Source organism: Artemia sp. Qi Xiang Cuo, chromosome 20 (genome assembly GCF_049724085.1).
Source record: "Artemia sp. Qi Xiang Cuo chromosome 20, ASM4972408v1, whole genome shotgun sequence".
Taxonomy (NCBI): Eukaryota; Metazoa; Arthropoda; class Branchiopoda; order Anostraca; family Artemiidae; genus Artemia; species Artemia sp. Qi Xiang Cuo.
The window spans coordinates 52,517,496-52,544,071 of NC_142813.1; the positions used below are offsets into that span (position 1 = coordinate 52,517,496).

At 39.3% G+C, this 26,576-nt stretch overlaps 1 pseudogene; it reads left to right on the plus strand.

The window, feature by feature from the left end:
* The first annotated feature begins 501 nt into the window (after positions 1–501).
* LOC148940349 (uncharacterized) overlaps positions 502–26,576 on the plus strand; it is a 43,011-nt pseudogene continuing 16,936 nt past the window's right edge.

The window sequence follows — 26,576 nt, forward strand, 5'->3', positions numbered from 1 at the left end:
TCAATATTTCTGTGAAATGAGCTGATGTCAAGATGGTCGCCAAGCTTTCTAATTTGCTTGCAGAAAGACTAATCACCTTTTTTTGTACACTGTTATCCCCTGTAAGATAAGGCTGACTCCTGTAAGATAAGGCTGAATGCAAGGTGAATGAAAGGTGACTCAAATGCACCTGGAGTGTACTCTTACTTTTGGGATTGATCCCTGGATTGTCCATCAGAATTTTAGACAGCTGATCCAAAAGGGAAGATGAAAATTTATCTGGATAATTTATTTCTATATCTAAGAAAATTTGTCGCAAAGGTTTACTATCCAATTTTTGTGCTAAATTCAAGAGCTCAAAATTTTTTTTAAGCTGAATGGGACAAGAAATAACTACACCTCTTAGATCTAATGTCAGGAGAGTACATTCTTCCTTTTGCAAAATAAGCTCCATAAAAGAATAGAATAATCTTTGGGCAAATTCCTCTCTTTTCACAGAGACAGCACATTGAGAATAATGATATGACAGGGCATACACCAGAGAAAAAGATTCAAACTCTTCAAACGGTGATTCAAACGGTGAGCCACTTGTATCAAACGATTATACAAAGAAAATGGCATTGCAGCGGCAGAAAAACTTTCAGAGTTGGCTAAGACATTTAAACACATGCTTTGGAGGCTATGCAATCCATTCTTGGTGGAGGATTCACAGTAGGGACATTGAGGTGAGAGAGACAGGGGCATCTCTTCACAAAGAAACACTGTTCGGTAACTTCCATGCCGTTCTAAGTTAACAAGCCATTGGTAGATATTAAGATTACTAAAATTACTCTCAAGCCTTCTATCTTGAATATGAAACTTTGGTTGGGCACGATAAAGCCTTCTTGTGGAATACAAGCTTTCTTCACTCATCCCGTACTAGATATCTAGAAGAAATGTTTTAAAAACTTTAATTTCAAATAAATATTGAATTATTAGCCTAAGACAAAAAACAAACAAACAATGAAAGCATTTGGGAAAGCAAGACAGGATGGCGAGAACAGTATTAAGTTCTGTCGGAAACAAGTCATATTAAATTTTAAAAACAAACTTTGTAGGCAAAAACCTTTTTTTAAAGGTATGGTTTGGGCTTTAAGTCCAAAGATCTCATAGACAAAGTCTCAAGTGACTTGGTGAAACCCCTAAAATTGCTCTATTTTAGTGAACAGTTCCAGATAATAACAATAATAATTTATTTGTAACCCGCTACAAAACGAGAAAACACAAGCTGAGTGCTAGGAAAAAAGAAACATAAAGAAACTACAATATACACAAATATAATGCACAATCAATCTAAAACGGCACAACAATCTAATTGACGGGTGGAAACGACCTAGCGAAAAAGCATTATCAAATTAAACTTTCAAATGACTCAGTAATATCCGTAGCACCGTATCAGAGGCAACGCTGTAGCGTTACCTATAGTAAGGTAACGATCTTCCGTCCCTGGGCAGCAGTGGAAATCCGTCAGCGCACCTCAAAGCGGTGGAAGGGTGTAAACACCACTGAGCTCCACGCCGAGTGATTTGGTGGCCAACGCGCTCCGGGTGACCCGCAAGACTGGGGACCTTGCGGTCAACTCTATTCCCAAGAAACATCGATGGTTCTGAGACCTAGAAGAAAAGTTGTAACGGCTACGGCGTCCCCGGCAAGCGACGCGGCCCCTGTATTGGCGCGGGTGTCGAGAAGTAAACAAGCCAACCATACTACGGCGTCCCCGGCAGGCGACGCGACCTCGAATATGACGGCGAAGTCGAAAAATCCTTTTCATGCCATAAATCTAGGAAAACCCACTACAGTCATTAAACAGGCAAAATCTAGAATAAATGTGGGATGCTGGAATGTAAGATCCGTCAAACAAGAAGCCAAGCAAGTTTTTCTTGTCCATGAGATGGAGAAGTACAACATAGACATACTTTGCATATCCGAGACCAGAATTTCAGGTTCTGGCTCCATAGTTATTACAGCTCCTGAAGCGCTACGTCAATTCTATTTTTTCTACTCCGGAGTAGAGGATAATTCGGGACTCCACGGAGTTGGTTTCATCATGAACCAAAGAACCAGAAATGCTCTCCTAGAATGGGAACCAGTCCCCTGTAGACTTGCCAGAATCAGACTAAAAGGAAACCCCGCAAATGTGTCGATAATTTCTACCTATGCCCCCACCCGTGACGCTGCTGAAACGACCAAGGATGATTTCTACGGCGAGCTACAGCAGCCGTCTTCTTCTGTTGCCGCACGTGATTACTTGATTGTCGCTGGAGACTTCAACGCAAGAGTTGGTCCCTCTGACCAAACCACAAGACAAGTCCTGGGAAAATTTGGACAAGGTCACAGATGCGAGAATGGGCAAAGGTTGTTAAACTACGCCTTGATGAACCACCTTGTTGTCACCAATACCATATTTCAGCACAAGCCTAGCCCCTTTTTAACTAGGCATTCAAATGATGGTGTAACTAAGGCCCAAGTTGACTTCATTCTCGTGCGGCAGCACTGGAGAAACTCTGTACAGGACTCACACTCTTACAACGGCACGGACACAGGCTCGCAGTCTGGGTCTGACCACAGGCTTGTTACTGCAAAAATTTTGCTACGTCTTGCAACTCGGAGGAAAAACAAACCCAAGGCCGGATTCGACATCGGTAAGCTCCAAGATAAAGAAGTTCGGCAGGTCCTTAATTTGGAACTGACTAACCGATTTGACACCCTCAGTTCTGATGAAAACCCAACTCCCGAGAAGAGATGGGAGACCTTTAAAACAGTGATGACAGAGACTGCTGATGAGATCCTAGGCCGAGCAAAAATCACACGACAGCACTGGATTACCGCTAGGACCCTGTCAATAGTCGGTGAGCGAAGACAAAAGATGAGCGGCCCTAAAGGAGAAACAAAAGAGCTGCGCAGACAGGTAAAACGCTCTGTTCGTCTGAACCGCCGCCAAATGTGGGAAGATGCTACCGTGTCGTTAGAGAAAGCAGCACACTCACATGATACCCGCAAGCTTTACCAGATCCTGAAAGAGTCCGTTGGTAAGAAAGCTGCTGCCTCAGAAATAGTCAAAGACAGATCAGGAAAAATCATCAGTTGTCAGAAGGAGCGCTTAGCAGGATGGAAGGATCACTTTCAGATCCTCCTAAACCCATCCCCATCATCCGCCCCTGATGCTTTCCCACCTGCCGTTTCTAGAGAACAATACGATCCCGAGCTTGAAACAGCGACCAGAGCCGAAATACTAAAAGCGATAAAAACCCTGAAGAACCACACAGCCCCAGGTGAAGAGGGCCTCCCCCCGGAAATGTACAAAAAATGCTCTGAGGTCACTTCTGAACAGCTCCATGGAATTCTCGAAGAAGTGTGGAGGACCAATTCTTTCCCAAAAGATTGGAAGACATCAGTCATTCTCCCCTTCTATAAGAATGGAGATAAAACCGAATGCAAAAATTACCGCGGAATAAGTTTTATAGATATTGCGGTCAAAATATTCGGGATTATACTCTTGAACCACTTCAAAGGGGCAAGGGAGGAAAGAACCCGAGAAAATCAAGCCGGCTTTCGGCCAGGTAGAGGCTGTATGGATAATATCTTCGTTTTTCGCCTCACTATCCAGCAGTTTGAAAGGTACAATCTACCCCTGATCTTGATGTTCTTGGGCCTCATTGCCGCCTTCGACTCTGTCACTCGCCAGAAACTTTGGAAGATCCTTGAGAACGACGGAATGCCGCTGAAGTTTGTTGAACTGATGAAGGCATACTATGACGCGTCAGTGAGCCGAGTTCGAGTCTATGGTAAAAAAACTGAAGAATTCCTGGTTGAGTTCGGAGTAAAACAAGGGTGTATCCTCTCTCCGACTCTGTTCAATTATTGCGTCGATTGGGTGCTTGAAAATGCACTGTCGTCCTATCCAGGAGTTCAGATCGGACAGAATCTCTCACTGACTGACCTCGATTATGCGGATGATGTTGGCCTCCTGTCAGACCCCGTAGAAGCTCAAAACATGCTTGACAACGTGGTGGCCTGGGCAGACCTGATTGGCTTGAAAGTCAGCACAGAGAAAACGAAATTCATGGCTATTAACCACGACACAGGACCATTCACACTAACTGTCAATCAAGCTCAGCTGGAACAAGTAAACTGTTTTACATACTTAGGCTCCCAAATATGTATTGACGGATCCTCCGACGCTGATATCCAACAGAGAATACAGAAAGCGCAGACAGTCTTTGCCTCCCTTCAGAAAACCTTGTGGAATCCCCGCGAAGTCAGTGTCCGAACGAAAGTTCGAATCTACATGGCACTAGTCCGCACCGTTCTCCTTTACGGATGCAAAACATGGTTGGTAAAACTACAGCATGAGAATACGCTGAAGGTGTTTGAGTATACTTGTCTGCGAAGAATTCTCAGAATACAGCTGCGTGACCGTATCTCCAGCATGGATCTACGTCGAATGTGCAATATTCAGAGAGATGTTGCGCTCACTATTAAAGAACACCGTTTGAAATGGTTGGGCCATGCTTTACGGAAGCCGCCAGAATACTTGCCTCACCAAATACTTCTAGTCGAGCCTATTAGCTCCTGGAAGAGACGCCAAGGAGGACAGAGGAAAAACTGGTGGAACCTAGCCAAATCAGACCTTGAACCTATCGGGGGATTCAGAAAGTTCGGACACAGATGGTCAACTCAGTGGCTTACTTTTGCAGAGCAGCTGGCAGAAGATCGCTCAACATGGTCCAAGAAGGTCTCCAAGATCATCGATGCCGGGTGAGGTGGAAACGCCTGATTCCCGCCAAAAGTAAGCAAGTAAGTAATGTTTTATACGTCTCCAATGGCACTTCATATGGAACGGGTCGTCGTAGAAGCTTCAAAGGGGGCTCATTCGATTGGAAATCGAGAGTTTTAGTGCCCTTTTTAATAGTCGAAAATGATTGGAGGGCAACTACCCGCCCCCCCACGCTCATTCCCCCAAACCCATCCAATCAAAATTTTGAGATAGCCATTTTGTTCAGCGTAGTTGATTTTTAGATAGAAAATATATTTTTGAGGAGGATACTCCCCCACAACCCTCAGGGCAAGGGTTTTAAGTTATGCCCTGGAGGCATATAAGGTTTTCATTGAAGGCGTTGTCATAGAAACTTCAAAAAAGGCTCATTCGATTGGAAATTAAAGGGCTAGTGCCCTTTTTAATAGTCGAAATTGATTGGAGGGCAACAAGCCCCCCTCAAGCCAATCATTCCCCCAAACACATCCAATAGAAATTTTTAGATAGCCATTTTTTCAGCGTAGTTGATTCCCCGATAGAAAATATATTTTTGAGGAGGACACTCCTCCACAACCTTTAGGGCAAGGGTTTTATGTTATGCTCTGTGGGCATATAAGGTTTTTAAAGAAGGCGTTGTCGTAGAAACTTCAAAACAGGCTCACTCGATTGGAAATTAAACAGCTAGTGTCCTTTTTAATAGTCGAAAGTGATTGGAGTTTAACTAGCGCCCCCCCCCCCACAACCATCATTTCCCAAAACACATGCAATAAAAATTTTGAGATAGTCATTTTGTTCAGCGTCGTTGATTTCCAGATAGAAAATATATTTTTGAGGAGGACACTTCCCCAAAACCCTCAGGGCAAGGGTTGTAAGTTATGGCCTGGGGGCATATAAGGTTTTTATAGAAGGCGTTATAGTAGAAACTTCAAAACAGGCTCAATTGATTGGAAATTAAAGAGCTAGTGTCCTTTTTAATAGTCGAAAGTGATTGGAGTGTAACTCGCCCCCTCCTCCCCTACGCCCATCATTTCCCCAAACACATTCAATCAAAATTTTGAGATATCCATTTTGTTCAGCGTAGTGGATTTCCCGATAGAAAATATATTTTTGAGGAGGACACTCCCCCACAACCCTCAGGGCAAGGGTTTTAAGTTATGCCCTGGGGGCACATAAGGTTTTTATAGGCGTTGTCGTAAAAACTTCAAAACAGGCTCAATTGATCGGAAATTTAAAGTGCTAGGACCCTTTTTAATAGTCGAAAATGATTGGAAGGCAACTAGCCCCCCCCCCCACGCCCACCATTCCCCCAAACACATCCAATCGAAATTTTGAGATAGCCATTTTGTTCAGCGTAGTTGTTTTCCAGATAGAAAACATATTTTTGAGGAGGATACCCCCCACAACCCCCAGGGCAAGGGTTTTCAGTTTTGCCCTTGGGGCATATAAGTTTTTTTTATAGAAGGCGTTGTCGTAGAAACTTCAAAACAGGCTCATTCGATTGGAAATTAAAGAGCTAGTGCCCTTTTTAATAGTCAAAAAGTGATTGGAGTGTAACTAGTTGGAGTGTAACTTGGAAATTAAAGAGCTAGTGCCCTTTTTAATTGTCGAAGTGATTGGAGTGTAACTATCCCCCCCCTTCCCCCCACGCCCATCTTTTCCCCAAACACAGCCAATCAAAATTTTTAGATAGCCATTTTGTTCCGCATTGTTAATATCTAGATCGAAAAAATATTTTTGAGGAGAACACTCACCCACAAACCTCAAGGCACGAGTTTTAATTTATGCCTTGTGAGCATATAATGTTTTTAATGTTTGTCTTGTGGCCGAAACTTAAAAAAATGTTCAATCGTTATTAAATTCAAGGGGTTGTGCCATTTTTAATTTTCTAAAGTGTTGGGTGGGCACATAGCCCCCCCCCACCTCCCGCCCATCATTCCCCCAAACAAATCCAATAAAAATTTTTAGATAGCTGTTTTGTTCAGCGTAGTTGATTTCCAGATATAAATTATGTTTTTGAGGAGGACACTCCCCCACAACCTTCAGGGCGAGGGTTTTAAGATATGACCTGGGGGTATATAAGGTTTTTATAGAAGGTGTAAACTATGGAAATAGGTTTTTCTTGGTTAAAACCAATATCTAAAATTCTAAGTATATGTCGAAAGGTTCATTTCTTAGTTAAAATCCTATTTCCTTGATAAGCAAATTAATTCTGAATATTTGCTGTGATTTCTGGAACTTGAGAGATTAAAATACAGCAGTTCTGTGAAATGTTCGGATGTGTATCTGCATATTGTGATGAATATAAGTTACAAATTTAGATTATTTGAGTCAGTTCGAATTCTGTATCTGTCCTCGCCTTATGTACATTCACTGTATTATATGTATGAATAAACATTTTATACTCTAAACATGAACTATGTGATGGTTAGAGACTCTAGAGATATCAGTTGACTCATCCAGTATTAGAGAGTACTTACGATCTCCAATGTCAGCCACTATCTCCTTCAGGGTTTCAGGTCCAAGCACATTCTTAATGAGAGCGGAACATTTAGTTCTTTTTAGTCTCACCGATTCACCAATAGGCCCAGGAAATAAGTCTTTGATGATAATAGAAAGATGGTCGATTGTTCTCACCAACGAGTGACAGGCTACATGAGCAGCCAAGACCAGCTCCACTTTCCGCGAAGCCAAGTTCGTTTACGTGACTCCTAGAAAATTAGCATTAATTATTCGTGATTATTTCAGCTATGCTTCATACCCGATTATTTCGGCAATGCTTCATAGCTTTACTCTGAAAGGGGAGGTGGTGGAGGGGGGGGCAAAAATTCCGTCCGGATTTTCCCCATGAAGGAAAAGTCACAGGGGGATGAAATGTTGTATGTCAAGGAAAATTCTGTCAAGGAAAAGGAGCTGCTCCTTTTCCTAGACAGAATTCTTCAGACTGAGAAAATTCACCCTGTTTGATCGGCTAGTTCAGCTTCGACAACATTCAAAATTTCAACTTTTCATTGTAACATTGTTTGTCGTGGACTTTCCTTTGTCAGCTAGTAATCATTTATACATATCTGACTCGAGAGCCGAAGGTGAATTCTTGCGAAATGGAAGCCATGGTAAGATGCAAGATAAGGATAAATAAAATGAATTATAGAAGAAAGAATTCAAACCTGCGTAGAATATCAAAGGTGTATATTGAAAGTTCGCATAATACTTATCTGGTGGATTTTCCGCGGGGAAAATAGGGGACTATAGACCTCAAAAAAATTTTAGCTTTAATATCATTTTGCGACATTCGATATCTGGTCCGATATATCGATATCAAATATCGCTCAACACTTTGTCAGAGTCACTTTATTAATGTGTATAATGAAACAGGTGAGTAGAGATGGGGGTACCAGCGCGGACAGGACTCCTTATATGGGCATAGAATACTGACAGGAGTCCAAATATGGGCATAGAGTCATTAGTGAGAATGATTGCGTAATCGGTCAATGACCTCTTTCTCCAGGTGTGTTTTTGGCACGCTCTTAGCGAATGTCAATGTTGTTGTTATTGTTTCCGAGGCAAAATGCCAAGGTCAATGTTGTTTTGAATAGAGTCATTAGGGAGAACACGTGGTTAATGGGGTCAATGTTATTGTTGTTATTCGAGGCAAAATGTCAAGGTCAATGTTGTTGTTCCCGAGCCAACTTTCTTTTCAGTCTAGAGTTGGCAGTCAGAGTGAAAGGATTGAAAAATGAATAAATTTGAGAAAGAGAGACTGAGATAAGTGTTTATGGAAAAACATTTGATTTTGGATGATGATTTTCTCGTCTTATCTCTTCAACTTTTAAAATGCGATTCAAATGCTTATACCCAATTTATTGATATCTTGATCACAACGCGTCAGAATGATATCATGGATATACATTCATTGCCAATGTAGATGGCTCCACCTTCGAAAGAGGCAACGTCACAGAGCTACTCCTCTCTCCTTTCCTACGCTTTGAATTTATGGCGCGAAGAGGATCAGTTTCGTTTTAGCTGTGAGAGAGTTTACATCGGAAACCCAAATGTTCTATATATGCCCATTGTGCATGTACACTCTTGGCAGTTGGACTTAATGTGAGAATTGTACAATTATTGATGACTATAATGAAAAGTGTAAACTATGCAATTCCTTTAAATTGAACAGAGGTTATGCACTACAAATTAAAGGATGTAATGCATGTCTTGAGAAGGTGTGTGATTCTCATCCTAGCGGGCACCTATGCTCCAATAGACAAACTGATAAATGTGATCAGTGGGAGAATACTTACCCCGCTCTGATTGGAAAGAATCCTAAACGTGATTTTAGTTTATTTCTACGAGATAGGTATCGTCGTGGATTTAAATTATTCTGGGAAGAGGATTCTGGTCTACGATTCAACTGTTGGGGTAACAAGACAATTTGGCTTCTACGTCATCGTTGTGAAGACACTGCCTACTATGACTATAAACCTAGCGATTTTTATTTGGCAGTTACCGAATGTGATTCACCACTTGAAAACACTCTATGTGATTTTACTTCAAATAGACAGACTGAAACTCGTGAATTTCATAATATGAATGCAAATAGTATCATTGACTATACAAAGAGATATGACAAGAGTGAGGTTACATTGTAGTTTAGCAAATATGATCCCGACTTTGCAATCAATCAAGGTCAATAGATAGAGAAGCAAAACGATGTAACAGCACTAGTGTTTCACGAGAGTTACCTATAAACCAATGACGGAATCTAAAAGTGAAGACTTAAAAAGATTGTTGTATATATATACAATTTATTAATAAACACATTCACATACATTTTTTAAGCACTTTATTCTTAAGGCCCTCAAATTAATATTAAATACACTTGTAAGTATATTTTCTACTAGAAAGTCGTTCAGACGTTGATTGTCACCATAAATGTGGAGAAACTGCATCTAAGTATAACCACGACATCGGAACACAAAATATAGTAGCGCATGGAAGCCGCAGCTCTTAGTCGTTAGATCCTGCACCCTCTTTCGATTTTGAATAATAGTTTTCCTACTACTCTCAATATAGTTGCTGACGTGTGGTGTGTAGAATGTATAGGGTAGACCAAGAGGATCAAAAAATTCGATATTCATCACTGTTTGAAAGATGCACAACCAATGACCCGTCCGCACAGTCGACGGACTGCTATTAACAATAATCAAGGTTTTGTTCGCACTTTGAATTTTTTCAAGATAGTCCGAGGGTAGGCAATAGGATATGTACCGGGACAAGTAGGGGTCCATTTTAAATACACTGATTATTTGACTGGTGTTCATGGCGCCAAGTCTAGTAGAACACTGCCTTCGGGAGTGATTTCCCAATAGGTTTCATATTGATTTAGTGAGATTAGGGCAATACTCTCAGCCAATGGGTCGGTAAATGTACACTCTAAACGTACAGTCCCCGTACGTACTATACTCATATCCTGTGTGCCAGACAAATCCAATACAATGATACCATGTGTTTTAGCAAACATATCTTCGGTTATACCATTTTCAAATAGTTGCGAGTCATGATCTAGGGTTTGCATGGTCAACTCGTACAAAATTCTATAGGATTTATCAAAAGATAGATTGTAGAGTGGAATACCGTTTACTTTGCACAAAAGAGATGAAAGTCCAAACATCTCGAATATATGTGGGCATTCAGTCCATGATCCTATTGCACTGGCGCTTTTTACAAATGCCAAAGCCATTTTCGAGGGGATTTCACCATTGATAAAGGATGAATCGGTGAAGGTGCGTGACCCCATGGCAATATGACGTTGATTGGTGATTGTATGAGGAACAAGTAGTTTAATATTATTTCCATTGGATCTCAGTTTTTCCACGGCCAAAGCAACAGAACTCATAACCTGCTGTTTGCGTACATGAAGTATTGCCGAGGTGAGGGAGAGACTTACATCGGGATTGGCGGCAAGTTCCTTTCTCAATATGAAATTGGATGGTGCAAGCGTCAATTTTATATCTACTTTAACATTGGGCGGCAGCCATTGGGGTATATTAAATATTTCATGATATATTTTTCCAACTAGATGTAATTCACTAGTTGTAGCATTTTTAAGCGCATCTGTACTATCAGTATTAGTAATATATTCATATCCATTGGAGGCGCCTCTCAATTCCTTGTATGACTTGGGTGTCATCAGCATGAATTGGATATAGCTTGCATAGTTTGAGAGATTGTTGCTTGTGCTCACCAATGTGCCATTGATGTAGACACTAATTTGACGTAATAAATTATGTAATATACAATTTTCATAGGATATTCCATCGGCTCGAACTGGCATTGTATTATTGGATTTCCGAACTTTCATTTGTAAATCTATAAATGTGGACGATAAATCTATGAAGTAGTCTTCATTGGAATAAATTTGAAAGTGGATATTATCGGAGAGTGGTTGTTGTGGATAGAATTGTTCATAGTATCCATGCTTGACACGGACATCAACATTTTCAGCATTGAATAGATTCAATGAGGCTGTGATTGAAGGTTGAGAATCCTTATGTGGTAGATAGGACATTTTAGGAGAAGAAATCTAGTTTCAATCTAACAATTTTCTTCCTGGAGCTTCTTGTTACACTATGTATTGGCTTTCTTTTCTTTGACAAAATGTATGTACGACGCGTCTAACCTGATGAGAGACTGATCAAGGATACGCTGTTACTCGGCCTTTTTAAGCATTCAACGTTTTGCTTCAATTTTTCACCTAGGGTTAACACACCATACCCCAGTTCGTCTGAAGCACTTTTTTTTAAATTATAAACAGAACCCCACTCGAATAGTGCAGACGCTGCAAAATATGTCGCAGCCGGTACAAGATATTTTCTAGACAGTGGTAGTGAAGAGCGATACAGCTAAGCAAACCAGCTACCAAGACCGTAGCCAGACATTGAAGAGCGACCCTTGTAATAGTCCATTCCACTGCCCTGTTGTCTTGGGCCAAGAGTATTAACATAGCAGTCAATATCAGGACAAGTGAATACCACTTTTCTATTAGACATCTTGCTGTTGAACGATGGGTCGAAAACGACATGTAATCACAGCCAAACCCTTTGAAATTGCTATTGGATCACCCAACTCAGTTCTTAATGTTAACTGACAGAGTTCCAAATAGGAAGTGTTTACTGGAATATACTGAAGATGCTTTATATTGTAGTGATGAATATGTTCTTGATTGGTTTTTCGTTCAAGAAATCGTAGGAGGGGGACATTTGAATTACCAACCCGAGATGTTTCCACAAATGAGGCGTAGAGAAATATACAGGTATCTGTGGAGAAGGCAGATGGGTAGTCAGTAAAAATGACATTTGGGTTTTCGGCACTTTTACCATTGATTATATTGAGCTTAAAGCCAAGAACATCCTTTAGGTTATCATTGAGAGTAATCTTTTCACTGGCAATACGTGAACTAATATAGATCTTGCCCTCCTCTTTTGAATAGTTGAAATGAAAAGCTTCCCTTTTACGAGCGGAAATTCTTTTATTGATAGAACGACATAAATCATTCATACAGGTGAGTTCCTCGTAGGGTAATTCAATATATGGATAATCCAACCAATTGATTTTTTGAATTTGTTCTTGATCACCTGGTGGTGGTGGCCAATCATACGGTCTGATTTTTATTTCATTTTTTACGATCTTTTCTCAGGGATGTCATAAGTATTTCTGAGAATACAGTCGACAAGAGCCACTTCATACTTTCCGTCGAATTTAATGATGGGTGAGAGTTTTGTCCAAAAATCACTTGTTTTATTCAAGTCATTATAGAGAGGATCAGAAACATTGGACATGAAAGTCACATAGAAATCATTGGGCATTGTTAATATCTTCAGCACTGACCCAAGAATCAAAATTCGAGTTGTATCCTAGCCAACGAACAAGTAAGTGTTTCTTGCCTCTACGAGTACGACTCTTTAATATCTTTTCAATTAGATAAATTTCACTAGTGTGTCTAACTTTTTGCAGTTCATATTCATAAAAACCACCGAAAATTTCATCAACTTTGTTATCTCGCAGCCGATAAGTTATGGGTATGGTGTCTAGGATTTTGGACACTTTAAAAAGTTCGGTGCTCCATAAATAATTCCCTTTTCAAAAATATTGGTGGTTCTATTAATTCGAACAGTATCACCAACATTGAATTTCTTCTTCTTTTTCTTCTCATTGTCATTGGAGTATTGCTTTAGAAAAGCATCAAATGTATTCTCACTGTAGTGAACATCCCGAGGGCGAGAGTTGGACAGAGATTGATGGGGTCGATGGTTGTATATCTGCATGATTCTATCTAAATCGTGAATAAAAGCAGATGTATTTTTCAGTGCACAATAACTTGAAATTAATAGACAAATCTTTCTTATTAAACGTTCGGCCAATGCAGCCTTTATCGGACTATGACTGTGATAGAGTGTTTTATTATATTTCAAAAGAACCTTTTGCACATGAGGGTTAACAAATTCACTGCCGCGATCCGATTGAATTTTTTTATATGAATCCTGTTCAAGAATACTTTCAATGGCCCGAGCAACTTCAACACCTCTCTTTGATCGCAGCGGAATGGCATAAGCATAACGACTAAAGATACTGATTGCCACTAGAATATATTTGTAGGGTGCATTATGACGCTGTTGAACTGTGTCTAAAGTTAAAAGATCCATTTGCATTATATGCAGAGGGAAAAAGGCTTTAGTTTGACGATGTTGTTTACTGTGAAGTCTATGATCCCTATGTAGTGTGTAACTTGGTTCATTTTCTAGATACTCTTTTGCTTTTTTCATTGTGGTGCCGGACACAGCTCTAGAATGCGTTTTGGGGGAAAAACTCCCCGCTTCGCCAATATTTTCATAGCCACCTTTCAAAACTTCATCCATTTTGAGCGTAAACAAGTAGTGTAATGTCCACTCCCCTTTGGCACACTGGAGGGTGAATCAATTCGTCTTCGCTTTTGACTAGCAACCACAGGTGTTGTAAAAAAAATCAGTGGTGCTAGTATCTTCTTCTTCTTCTTCTTCTTTAAATGTTGTTGTTGGATGTTCATTTAGTTTCTTTAGAATTTGCTTATTGCCAATAAGACTTTTGGGAAAGTTTGATACACTTAGAAAGGTGTATAGATTATCGTCAAAGGATAAGAGTCCTTTACGATTCGTCACCATATCACAAATTAAATCAACTAGATTATAACTTTTTCCCCGAATTATAATTCGTTTCCCTATGCTCTCGACTTGAACTTGATCACCAGATTCCGACATGAGATAAGATAATACTCTTTTACTCTGTTCTCGATACGACAGTGGCAATAGGTTTCCAATTTTCAATAAAATCGAATTCAATTCCTTCTCCTTTGATCGTGCAGAATCTTGAGATGCTTCTTGTTTAGAGGGATCGGCGACGGTGGGTCTCTCACGATATGGTCTATGTTTGTCCATACGTCGCAATGCATCTTGAAGTAAAAGCAGTTTTTTATCATCGGCAATGTTCTCATCATTAATGAATTTTTTTAGATTGTCTTCAAAATGTTCGATGGGCGAGAGGACAAGTTCAAATGGTGTCAATTTATATGGTTTTGCCATCTAGAGAAAACTGTTTACAAGTCCTGCAATTATTGGCAGTAAAAGTGTGAAAAAGCTACCGCCCGCTTGAAGGAGCCGTTTTATTTTAAATTTTTTTACCTTGTTTTTAAAAGCCCAGTCAACTAAAGTTGAACGAGGTTTGTTTGTCTGTTTTCTAAAAACATCTGGCAGTTGAAAATAGCTCGACGTTAAATTTCAACAAAGTTTAGATATTAGATTAATGAAATCATTGTCAACCCCAGTTTTAAGTATAGCCTTCCTAAGCATGGGTTTTGAAGTGCTTAAAACGGAAAATAAATGCCGTTGTTCGTGTAGTTTCTTCAGTGTCATGATAGCGACTAATAGCCTTTTCTACTATTCACCGGAAGATATACTGTAATTTCATTGTCAAAAATGTCGGTGACTACACGTAGATCCTCGGGCGTGCTCTGATTAAGATCCAATAAATTGTAGCCGAATGGCTTGCTTGTCGCCTGTGTGTACGAATAAAGCATAATTTTTGGTGTGCGGGGTTATTTCTTCTTTTTTTTTTTTAGGAGTTTGATATAAACACGCACGACCCGATAGATAAAATAGATAGTACATATCAAAGCAAGGGTTCGCATATATTTGATTTAATGAAAAAGATTGTGTAGAACTAGGGCTGTGGAAATCTGTTCATGGTGGGATCGGACAGTGAACAGTTGCGGCATTTCCTGTGAGAACTGTTCAATGGATTCAGCCAAATCATCAATAATCAACCACGAGTTCGGTTCAATACTATTGAAAACATCAAGTCCTCTTATGAATTGTATTGGTATGGTTGTGGCACTAGCTTTTATTTTATCATAGGACTCTTGCCGAATACTATAGCAATAGTAGATTTTTTTCTGTTTTTCCAAAAACATTTTATCGCAATTTTGAATTATTTTAGCTAAAAGCGTTGTTTTCCCCGACATTGAGGGACCACACAGAAATGATCTGAAGGGTGTTTTAAATTGATACATGCTGTTGACAACAGTCGGACTATGACTAACTGTAAATCATATGTGTCCAATGAATAAGTAGCAATAATCTCCCCGTCTATTCAAGAACAACAAAAACAATATTTCATGGTAACATTTATTACGACAAACACTTGTTCTACATGAACAATGATAACACTTTTTGTACAACACTTTTTGTACAACATCTTTGTCCATCTACAGCACTTTTCTGTACAACACCTTTGTCCATCTACAGCACTTTTCTATACAAAAAACACTTTTCTATACAACACTTGAAAACAACATTTGGAACTAGCACAGTTGAACAGTAGAGTGATTGGTGGCCCCCCCCAGGGACCCGACCGTGGGAAGGGTCCCCCACCCCCCCGGGAGCCGCGATGGAAAAATAGTTGTCGTCACTGCTACGGGTTAGTAGTGGTGGTTAGTGCTTGGGTTAGATGAGGTTGAGTGGTTAGTTGGTTAGATTAATTTATCCAGACCAAGTTGATTACGATAGTCTACGCATTCAACTCGATCTGAAATACGGTAGTGACCATGGGGCAGGACACTCACACCGTTCTCGAGCACATAGACCTTGTCAGATATACACGACATTGCATTCTTCTCCACTCTCACAGTATAATTTCTATACTGTAGAGAGAGAATTGCAAGCACTTGTGCTCTTGACACTAGGCTACTTTCTACATAGTCTCTGTACACGTTCATGTTGAAATTGCTCTTTACAAAGTGTGTAGGCACCCCTTTACACGCCTTCTTTTCTTCCCCACTCTGAGTTTCCACACACTAAGCTTTGGGACCCGGGAACACCCCCCTGGATATCAAATCACTTCCCGTTTCAGATTTTAATTTTAATAGTTGGTTGGGGGATTGATGTTTCACCAGCTTGGGGTAAGAGGGGTGGATTCCAGTTGGTGAAATCCATCCGCGAGCTGATGTGCAGCCCATTTTGCAAATCACCCAATAAATCTTCAGTTTTTACTTTTAGCAGCAGAGACTCGGTATCCCCATAATATAATTGAACCTCCCCCTCCCGTGGCCAGGGCAACTTGAAAAAAGTGTAAAAGAAGGACAACATGAAGTGTTTGGAAATTGCTAATGCTGAAAGGCCGCCTGCTATATTCTTATTAAGTACCAAGGTTTACTTTTTTCTGTGTAGCAGAACCATGCCAGCATCTATGCTCCTGAATGATGTAAAATTGGGGTCGGCAATAATTCTTGCACACTCTAGAGGGTCAGTCACAACGTCGCAGCGAGATCTATTACGTACGCTTTCGCACATTTTGCCAAACGCTGAATTTAGAATGAGCTTATACATTTCCTTCACCACCTTTGAATTTTGCCTTAGAGCGTTTATCGGAAAAGGTGTCGATAAACGTTTTCAAGTAGGGTCGCTGATTGAACTGCAGGACCCTATGTATTTTGGGGATCTTGAAACCGTTGCTCACCATCCAGTGCAAAAGCACATGGTGAACAACGATATTCTCCTTAGGGTCCAAATAAGCAATCAGTTTCTGTTTAGAGGGAGTCCAGTGCATCCCCATATCCTCGACCAATGAACGATTGTAGGGGCTCAGAGAGTCCCTGCTCACGGGCCGATTGATACAGGGAAAAACAAAATCTTTGACTGAGTCATGAAGGGCCAGCGGAATGTGACCGTCAATTTCAAAGAACCATCCTTGTGGTCCGTTGTCCTCGACGGTGTTAATGTCGGGGAACTCACAAGGATTCTCAAGCCATTGATAGTTCCCACACGGCAAAGAGTAGTGGGATATTGCCAAGAAGTACAACGAGTTCATGTCCAAGAAAACTGCATTTCACTTTACACCAGTGTTTTTTCCGCTCGGATCGGTTGATAAGACGCGGTCCCTGTGAAAAACATACCCTCCCCTCATTGAACACTCTACAAAAAGGTGTTGATCTACATACGTGATTAGGCCTATTTCCTCCCTGCTAATTTTTAAAATTAAATCCATCACTAAATGGGGTGTAGAAAAATAATAGCCTATATTTAGTCCAAACTCTGAATAGATCTGGTCTGTATTCTTACAGACTATATCTAACAGAGTTAAAACGTCACTGGCCAAGTACAGTCTACAATAATCCCACCCATTTTTACAATCCCCCTTGGACCACACCTTCTTGGCAAACTCGTACTCCTCGGCTGTGCATTCACTGTTGGTGAGTGAATTGTAAAAAGCTTCAATTGGAGGTAGTTTCTCCTCGCTTAAGCGAGCGCCAGAGCAGTAATAATCATTTGCATATACACCTTTGCTGGTTAATAAGTCATACATTTCACTGTCTGGAAAGTGCTGTTTAAGCAAGGGAAAGCTATCAAAATTGTTGCTTTTCTGCACTTGAATTAGTTGACTAAGGGATTTGGGGAAAAAACTAAAAGAACCTAAAAACCTAATTTTATTCCAGCACGTAAGCTCATTATCCACTACCTGCCATTTCAGTTCGAGAAGCAATAACTTCTCGGCCGATTTGGGAATGATGTTGTAGGTAAATGAATTATTTACCCATGGTCTATCTACTCCCCCTCCCTCCCTGTGGATACGTGCCAATGCCGGTAAAATCAATTTTAAATCATAATTTGTGTTGTGAATGAAAACCGGAATAAAAAACTGCTGGCTAACGTTTAAATTACACGATTGATGTGCTACTCCCCTAAAATTACTACCCCCAGATGATATTTCTTGCCACAAGTGGTCATGGTCTCTGACTGTGCCTCGCCCCCCACTGTTCCCGTTCTCCCCCTCCGCTGCAAACACCCCCTTACAAACCCAACCAAGTTTTTGATTTTTAATCGCAAGAAGAGCCTCTGCAGACAACACCATAGGATAATGAGTATTTATCAAACGAGAAATAGCACCATTAGCCGTGCCAATCAGTTTAGTCAATGCCTTGTCCATGCACTCCCGCTCATCCAATGTTTCTACTACTTCTAACAACCGCATGGTATTAGAATTATCTCTTTGCGCATGGGCATAGGAGACTGCAATGGCCTGGTGTTCTTTGATACGGTTTGGATATTGGGGGTCACTCACCTCCACCAGCTTAGCTTCGCAATCCAAAGATATTTTGTTGCATTGGAGAAGGGTATTCTGGAAATTTTTAAATCTTAAAATTGCCCTATCCCCTGATACCGTTTCCACTGTATGATAGCCATGGCGGCTACAGTGCTTCATGTGACCCCGTAGTTTTATATTACTACGGACTTGTGAGAGGCATGTTAGACATTAGAAACGTACCACTAGATCCCTACGACCCCCCAGACCTCTACTAATGTCAGTGATCAGATTAAAATGACCGATTGTGTTCGGTTCACTTGGTGGTGAGTATAGCAAACAAACCCAGTTTTTAAACAAATCAAATGACGGGCCCCGTCCGGGGAAGACCCCCCCCCCCCTTCTTTTTTGAACGAGTCCCATCTTTAAATTCTGTTTCGTACTGTACCACAGTAACGCCAATATTTAAATGGGCATTGACCCTTTCAAAAATATCAATGGATCGTAGCGTTACTGGGTATTTCCCCTCTAAGCAAGAAAAATCTACAACTGGGAAATGGGAGCCCTCCTTCCCTTGTACAGCCCAGCGATCTAAATTCTTCTTAGTAGCGTGCCGAGCTAGAGGCTCGAATGCTGATATGAGGAAAGCATATCTGAAAAACTTTTGATCTGTTTCAAAACAGATGTTCTTGACACCTTTACAACCCTCTAGATCTGGATTATAATTTAAAATTATACCCTCAGACCTAGCCCCCCCTCTTAAAATAAAATCTTTCTTAAATTTACAAATATTTACACTTAAATTTTCAATAAATAAAACTACTGAGCCACTCCTATTTTCATTATAGTTCTCGAGATGCGTTATAATTTGATCTACCCAATCTGTGAACGCACCCTCAAAATTTTCCAAATTTGAATAAATTATGCGCATCTCGGAATGTATAAAATGATAATAAACATCACTTTTTCCCTCATTCAAATAAAAAACTTTTAAAACAATGGAAACCTTAATTGAATCCCTACCTCCCCACAATTGAATCTGGTTCTTCAGTAGGGCACTAATTTTTTCTACATAGGCATGCACAATTTCTACAGGGTCAAAAACAAAATTACCAGACAAAAGCGAATTAAAAGGGTCACCGAACATTGCAGTGAAAACAACTATATTATTCAATATTGTATTGGACAGCTGAAAGTCTGGGAGAGTTGTATCCCCTCCCCCAAGCTGTTCAATAATATCTGGCGAATGCTCCACTTCAGTTATTCGAAGTGGAGTCGTTAGGGTATCGGGGGTTGGAGGGTTCCCTGTAAAATCATTTAAAATTTGTAAAGTATTCGGGCTCAAGTCTACCAGTTCAACTGCGCTATTATCTACTTTAAAAAAATCATCAAAAAACTCATCAATATTAGATGGTACATCAATGGAATTAATAATACCGTGCCAGTCACTGATGGCTGAATTGTCCTGAAGGTCCATTGCCCCTTCCTCCTCTTCTTCACTCGATGGTGAGTAGGGGACCAATGCACCAACCTATAAATGAAAAATAGCTTATTTTCAGAGTGTTCAAATCAGCCCTACTGTTTTTAAAATTTGGATTATTATTGCTTAATAACATTTTGTTAATACAACTGAATAAAATATATGATATGACATAGAAGGCAACAATTTTGTTCGTTTATTTTCAAAGTGTTCAAATTTTTTTTTTTTTTTCGCTGCAAGTTACAACCGTGCCCCCCTGTGGTACGCACCAGCCCCAGGGCACTGTACAGTTCCCCCACGCCTCACTGTGGCACGGCTCGAGGTCCGACGCACTTCCCGCGCGGCTTCTCGAGCCCGTGGCACTTCCCAGACCCGTGGCCATTCCCCCAACGCGTCCCTGACCCGTGGTGCCTCCTCCGACACTTTCTTAACCGTGCCCCCACAGCACTCCCCTGACCCATCGGCTCTGCGGCTCCCAGCCGTGTAAATAATTTACCAAAAAATTTTTAAAATTCGCTTATAATGCAAAATTACAAGTTTATATCTAATTACGTTATAAAGGGTATGTGTACTCTTAATTATCTCACAATTAGTTTAATCCACCGCGCGAGAGTTCCAGGATTGAACCGTTAACTCGCTTTCCCCATCACTAAAATATTGGCACGATAGAAATATTCAGTGTAAATTAGAACGTCAATATGTGAGAGAGGGGATAATCTCTCTATCAAATAACGTGAAAAAGAGCATTCAGTTTCAAAGGTATCTAAAATATATGTGATAATAACAGAGAAAATAGCAAAGATTAGAAAAAATAGCATTTTGAGTTTCAGTGGTATCTAAACTATATGTGAAGCGATAGCAAGAGTGGTTTCTTTGCAAAAAATTACATTTAGATATATCTCGCTGAGATAAGTTTATATTGGGTTGAAAATAAAAGTTTTGTTTTTATAAATTTCTATAAGATAGTTTGAAGAAAAATACTCACATTTGCATAATCCGTCTGGGCTTGGGTGCCCGAAGGACCAGGTAGTGCATGCTGGAGGGTGGACGGGGCGGCGTCGCTATGTTCTTATGCAGCTGGGTCAGCTCTTGAAGGTCCAGGTAGTGCATTTTGGAGGGCAAAGGGACTGGTGACGTTAATTTCTTGTACAGGAGCTGTGACTTGTGCAGCCGGGGTAGCTTTTGAGCCCCTTGAAAAAGCTTGTGTAGGTGGGGCTTCGGCATTGAAGCTATTCACCCACTCTCTCTTTAACTTTCTGGCAGGCTGCACTTGGGCAGGCAGTGTGGAGCTGGGGGGTTTTGGCCAGCGATCATATTGCATGGCAGGGGGTGCATTATTGGCCCTCGTCTTCTTAGCAGGAGGGGGCACGCATTCTTCGCTATTTGCGTCAGACATAGGCCCCATCAAAGCAGTGTCCGCAAATTCTCCATAATTTGCCTTAAAAAGAAAAGAAGAAAAAATCAAATCAAAATAATTTCTCCCTTTTTAAAGAAAGAAAGTTATTAAACATTATTTTGTTTAGTTTATCACTAAGGAAGCACAAAACCCATATTCACTCCCCCTAAATTTAGGAAAATTAAGTCTACACTCTCATAAAGTTAATCATGCTTTTTATTAAAGCGAAAGCGAAGCAATTATCTTTTATATTTCCAATAAAAGTGCTAACCCACAACAAAAATCCTTGATTCACGCCCGGGAATATAAAAGAAACTTTATTGAAAGCTTGAAAAAATTATAAATTTACACATTAGTTTTCTTGTCAATGGGCGTATATGTCTACATACAGAATCCCCCTTACTTTTACATACAATGAAGCTGTTAGAAGCGATGTATTGCCCCCTTTCACATAATATCCTAAATATATTGTTAAACTTAATTTGAAAATAATCTGTTTCTCTTCTCCAAATAGCGCATTGCGTCTGCGCCAAATTATTACAATTGCCTCAAAGTGTTTTAATTTGACAGAAGAATAGTCCCTTTGCCTGCCGCGTTTGTAAACCGGAAAAAGGGTGACTGCTAATTTTAGGCCTCGCGCTATGTCAAAACCAGAGCGGTATTTTCATTAAAAATTGACGGAAGTAATTGTTTGATGTTAGCTTTAAATATTGAAGTAATAAATTTAAATAATTGATTTTTCTTTTTTTTAGAATTTTTTTATAACACAATGGTGGGGGGGGGTGATTTAGCTGGAAATATAGAGGGAACGAATTTATCGAAATGGTATTTCTTTTTGCGAGAATTTGGGATTGTAAAACAATGGTGGGGGGGATTTAGGTGGAAATATAGAGGGAAGGATAATTATTTCTTTTGCGAGAATTTGGGATTGTAAAACAATGGTGGAGGGAGGGGGGATTTAGCTGGAAAAATAGAGGGAAGGAATGTATCGAAATGCTATTTCTTTGTGCGAGAATTTGGGAGTGTAAAACACGGGTGGAGGGATGGGGGATTTAGATGGAAATAAAGAAGGAAGGAAGTAATAGAAATGGTATGTCCTTTGCAAGAATTTGGGATTGTAAAACAATGGTGGGGGGAGGGGGGATTTAGCTGGAAATATAGAGGGAAGGAATTTATTGAAATGGTATTTCTTTTTGCGAGAATAGGATTGTAAAACAATGGTGGAGGGAGGGGGGGTACAGGAAGATATTTACGTTTTAGCTGAATATATTGGAGGAGGCCCAAGGAAAATTTGTTTGAAAATAAAAATGCACTTACATTGCTAATTGCGGCTGCCAAGACCTCAAGCTCATCAATTATGTTAATTGTTTTATCCATTGTCAGGTTGTTTGCACTGTGTCAAAATACTTTCTGATAATTTAGTCACATTGCATGTCCGTTATATACGAAATCTCAAGGGCGAATTGTTATGTAATGGGGAAAACCATATGTAACAAGCCCTCTGATTGGTTGAGAAGGGGGATGTAACCGACTCGCTGATTGGCTGAGAAGGAAACACGTGATCTAACTGTTTCCGGGAACTCGTAACATCTGGCTCGAATAACAATAACAAATACTATTTCCGGATCATAACATCTGCCTCGAACAGGAAGGAAGTGTCATTAACTTTGCTTCGAACGACAACAACATTGACCCCATTAACCACGTGTTCTCTCTAATGACTCTGTTCAAAACAACAACAACATTGACCTTGACATTTTGCCTCGAATAACAACAATAACATTGACCCCATTAACCACGTGTTCTCCCTAATGACTCTGTTCAAAACAACATTGACCTTGACATTTGGCTCGGAAACAATAACAACATTGACATTCGCTAAGAGCGTGCCAAAAACACACCTGGAGAAAGAGGTCATTGACCGATTACGCAATCATTCTCACTAATGACTCTATGCCCATATATGGACTCCTGACAGTATTCTATGCCCATATAAGGACTCCTGTCCGCGCTGGTACCCCCATCTCTACTCAGGTGTAGGTTTGACTGTATTTAATTATAAAACCTGATATGTGATAGAGCCATAAATATCCTTTGAAGAACCAAGGAAAGTGAAAAATGAATCTTATTGTTTGAATTTGGTTAAGAACTTAAGTGCAAACTTGCACAGCCATGTATGTCTTAAACAATTAGGAAAAATTACTAATTCAATTTTTTATGAAGAATCTCTATATCCAATTCTTTAGATTTTGGTGGTAGTAGGCACCAAATATAAAAAATAAAACGTGAGTGGAAAAATAATAAATAAAAAAAACAAAAATTGCGATACCAAATAGCTTAAGGAGATAGCTCAACTTTGAAGGCTTAGTTATCTTTGGAAATCAAGTAATCGTACAGATTTGAATTTTTATTAAGGAATATCATTATCAAATTCAACTAATTAGCTTTCTATGTTTATCTTGACGGTTCGAGGTGGTGGTGCTAACGATATTATATCACCACCCTAAAATCTTGTAGAGATGTAATTTCTAGGTATGAATAGACGTAAAAGGGGCCGGGATGGGGGGGGGTTATTTTACTTTGATGTGTTTGGAACTTTAAGATTTTGATAAGCAATTGATTAAAATTTTTAATTAAAAGAAAAATGGGCTCCGTTTATTTTTGAATTAAAATAATGTTGGTTAGGTTCATCCATACATCCTAGAGCAGAACTATGGTAGAGTGTCATGATATAAAGTAGATATTCATTGATGTGTATAAATACAGTAACATAAAAAAGAAAAGAAAAAAAAGAGTTGTCTTTGAACAAGTATTCTGTGAAGCTACGGATGCAGCTTATTATGTAGATTAATTCTTTTTGATTATTATATCTTTAAAATTTAGCTTTTATTAAGGTTATTATTATAGCTAGAAATGTGTTTTTGAAAATTGCTGTGGCATGTGGTTCTATGTGATTCTTACTAAGATTGTTCAGATTTTTCTGACTATAGTCTAAAAATGTTACTTAGCTAAAACTTCTTTTGTATGTAGGATTTCAGAAACATCTCAGGTTCCAGAAGTGTAAAATAAACGAAAAAGGATTTGAGTTTCCAGTGTTACTGTGCATCTTTAGTAAACTTTACCAGGGTTGCCAACTTTTTGGTCCGTGAAGGTAACCCCTAAACATCCAAAAATACATAATTTTTAGCTAAAATATGTCCATCTTAAAATCTCGAAAATTAGAAGTTTTTTTTCAGTTGTATTATTGACCAAAAGGTGCTTCGTGAAATTCTTTCAAAGCGGCTAATTGACATCAAATATAATGCAAACAAAAATACATTCATGCAAAAGGACTTAGTGGTGAAGCACGAAACTCATATAAATTTGTAAATCCCTTACTTTGGATAAAACCCTTTGCTTACGACATTTCTGGCAAAACCTGGATCCTCGAAAAAAACAAACAGAAAAGGCACTATTTTGGTGATAAGTGATTTTTTTTTTTATCAAAATATATATCCACTTCATAAATGTACTACTTCATTTTAATAATCTAAAAAATGTGTCCTTTTCCGCCCTTTTATGTCCCCAACTTCTAAAACGTGTCACTTTTTTGCCCTTTTATGTCATTGTGTCCTGGCACATGGTGTCCTTTTGACATAATGTGTCCAGATGGCAACCCTGAGCATTACTATGGCTGACTATGATTTTGCTGTGGATGTTTTGAATTGTGCTTGCGCTGTTTTTTGGTTTTTCATCTTTGGTGTACTCTATTTATATTGCTTACGTACAAGATAATAAGGATATATATAAACTTTTTTTTATTTATATGGGGACAGTTACTGTTTTGCTATATTCTTTTCAATTCATAATTTAGTTTAAACCTTTGTACTACTATTAATTCATGGACACATCTCTGAAAATCGTGACGGTACGTGATAAAATAGAAGGAATACTAAACAACTTCAGATTTGACTTATCGAAATTATATATAATTTAAATGTTTTAATTATGTCAAATGTGTGTTTTCTGTTTCTAGACCTTTTGTAGAAGGACTTCAGAGACCGAATGGGAACAAATATTGGAGCGTTGGAAGCTATTTTCTCCTCATGTAAATCATTTAAGTTTCCGAATTTGTAATATAAACGAAAGACAAAATGAGAGTTTCCTTTGCTGCTGTACTTCTTTAGTAACCCTCAGTTTGGATGACTGTTGTTATTTTCATCCGCCTGGAGCGGATTCATTTTGTGATTTAAGAAATTTAGCAAGTGTCAGTCATTTAGAAATGAAAGATATGTCATCAGTACGAAGGTTCGATGGTAATCAGTCATCAGTAATAATTAAACGAAATGCTGAAACTACACTTATGAAATTGACGAATCTCATGCCCAATCTAGTTCACCTTTGCCTGTCACCTTGTTACGAAGGTAGTATGTTATTAGCGCGACACATAATTGAACAAAACTGTTCCAACATTATTTCACTTAATCTTAGTGGCGGATATAGACAGTTTGTCTATAGTTTGTTTATTAAAAACACCAGATTTGAGGCTCAAATAGTTGAAGCTAGAATATTTTGGAGGAGATGCAGAAAGGCTTTTTGAAGCCATTGCTTCTCACCGAACTGAGGTAACCCTCCTAAATATCCATTCCGATCTTATCTTTGGTGAAGATCTCAATTTCCTCTGTTGCCACCTAGAAAAGTTGATAACATTCTCTTTCAATGATTTAGTAACCGATCTTTCTCTTGGGCTAGAGTCTGTAATGTATCTAAAGCAACTTAAAACTCTTAAAATAGGTTTGAAAGGTAGTTATCAAAGTAATCGTCCTATGCAGATAGTGTTTGACGAACCATTGGATATACAATTGACTCATTTAGAAATACACTTTTAGATTGGGTGTTTGACAGATAGCTGTGGCAAGGAGTGTCTCCAATTTATCACCTCGCGGCTTCTAAATTTGACATTTCTGAGTTTAAAGTCATGCCCTTTGGAAGACAACTTGTTTAGAGAAATAGCTGCTAATTTAGTCAATTTGACTACTCTTAAACTGAAAGACTGTAATATAACCGATGATGCATTCACTGGACTCCAAAAGGTTGGAATCGACGTTGCCAGACCTCCGCCTAGTAATTTGAAAAGTAAGTAAAATTATATTTACTGCATCTAACTTGCATCTGCCCTGCGTACGAGTTTTACGTCAAATTAAGAAGACAGAGCCTTTCATATTTTAATATCAAGTATTTATCTGAAAAATCAAGTAACTTTAATATATTGGTCATTTAGAATGAAATAAAATAAAAAAAAACGTCCCCCCCCCCCCTATAATGTTTGTTCGGGTCGTAAAAAC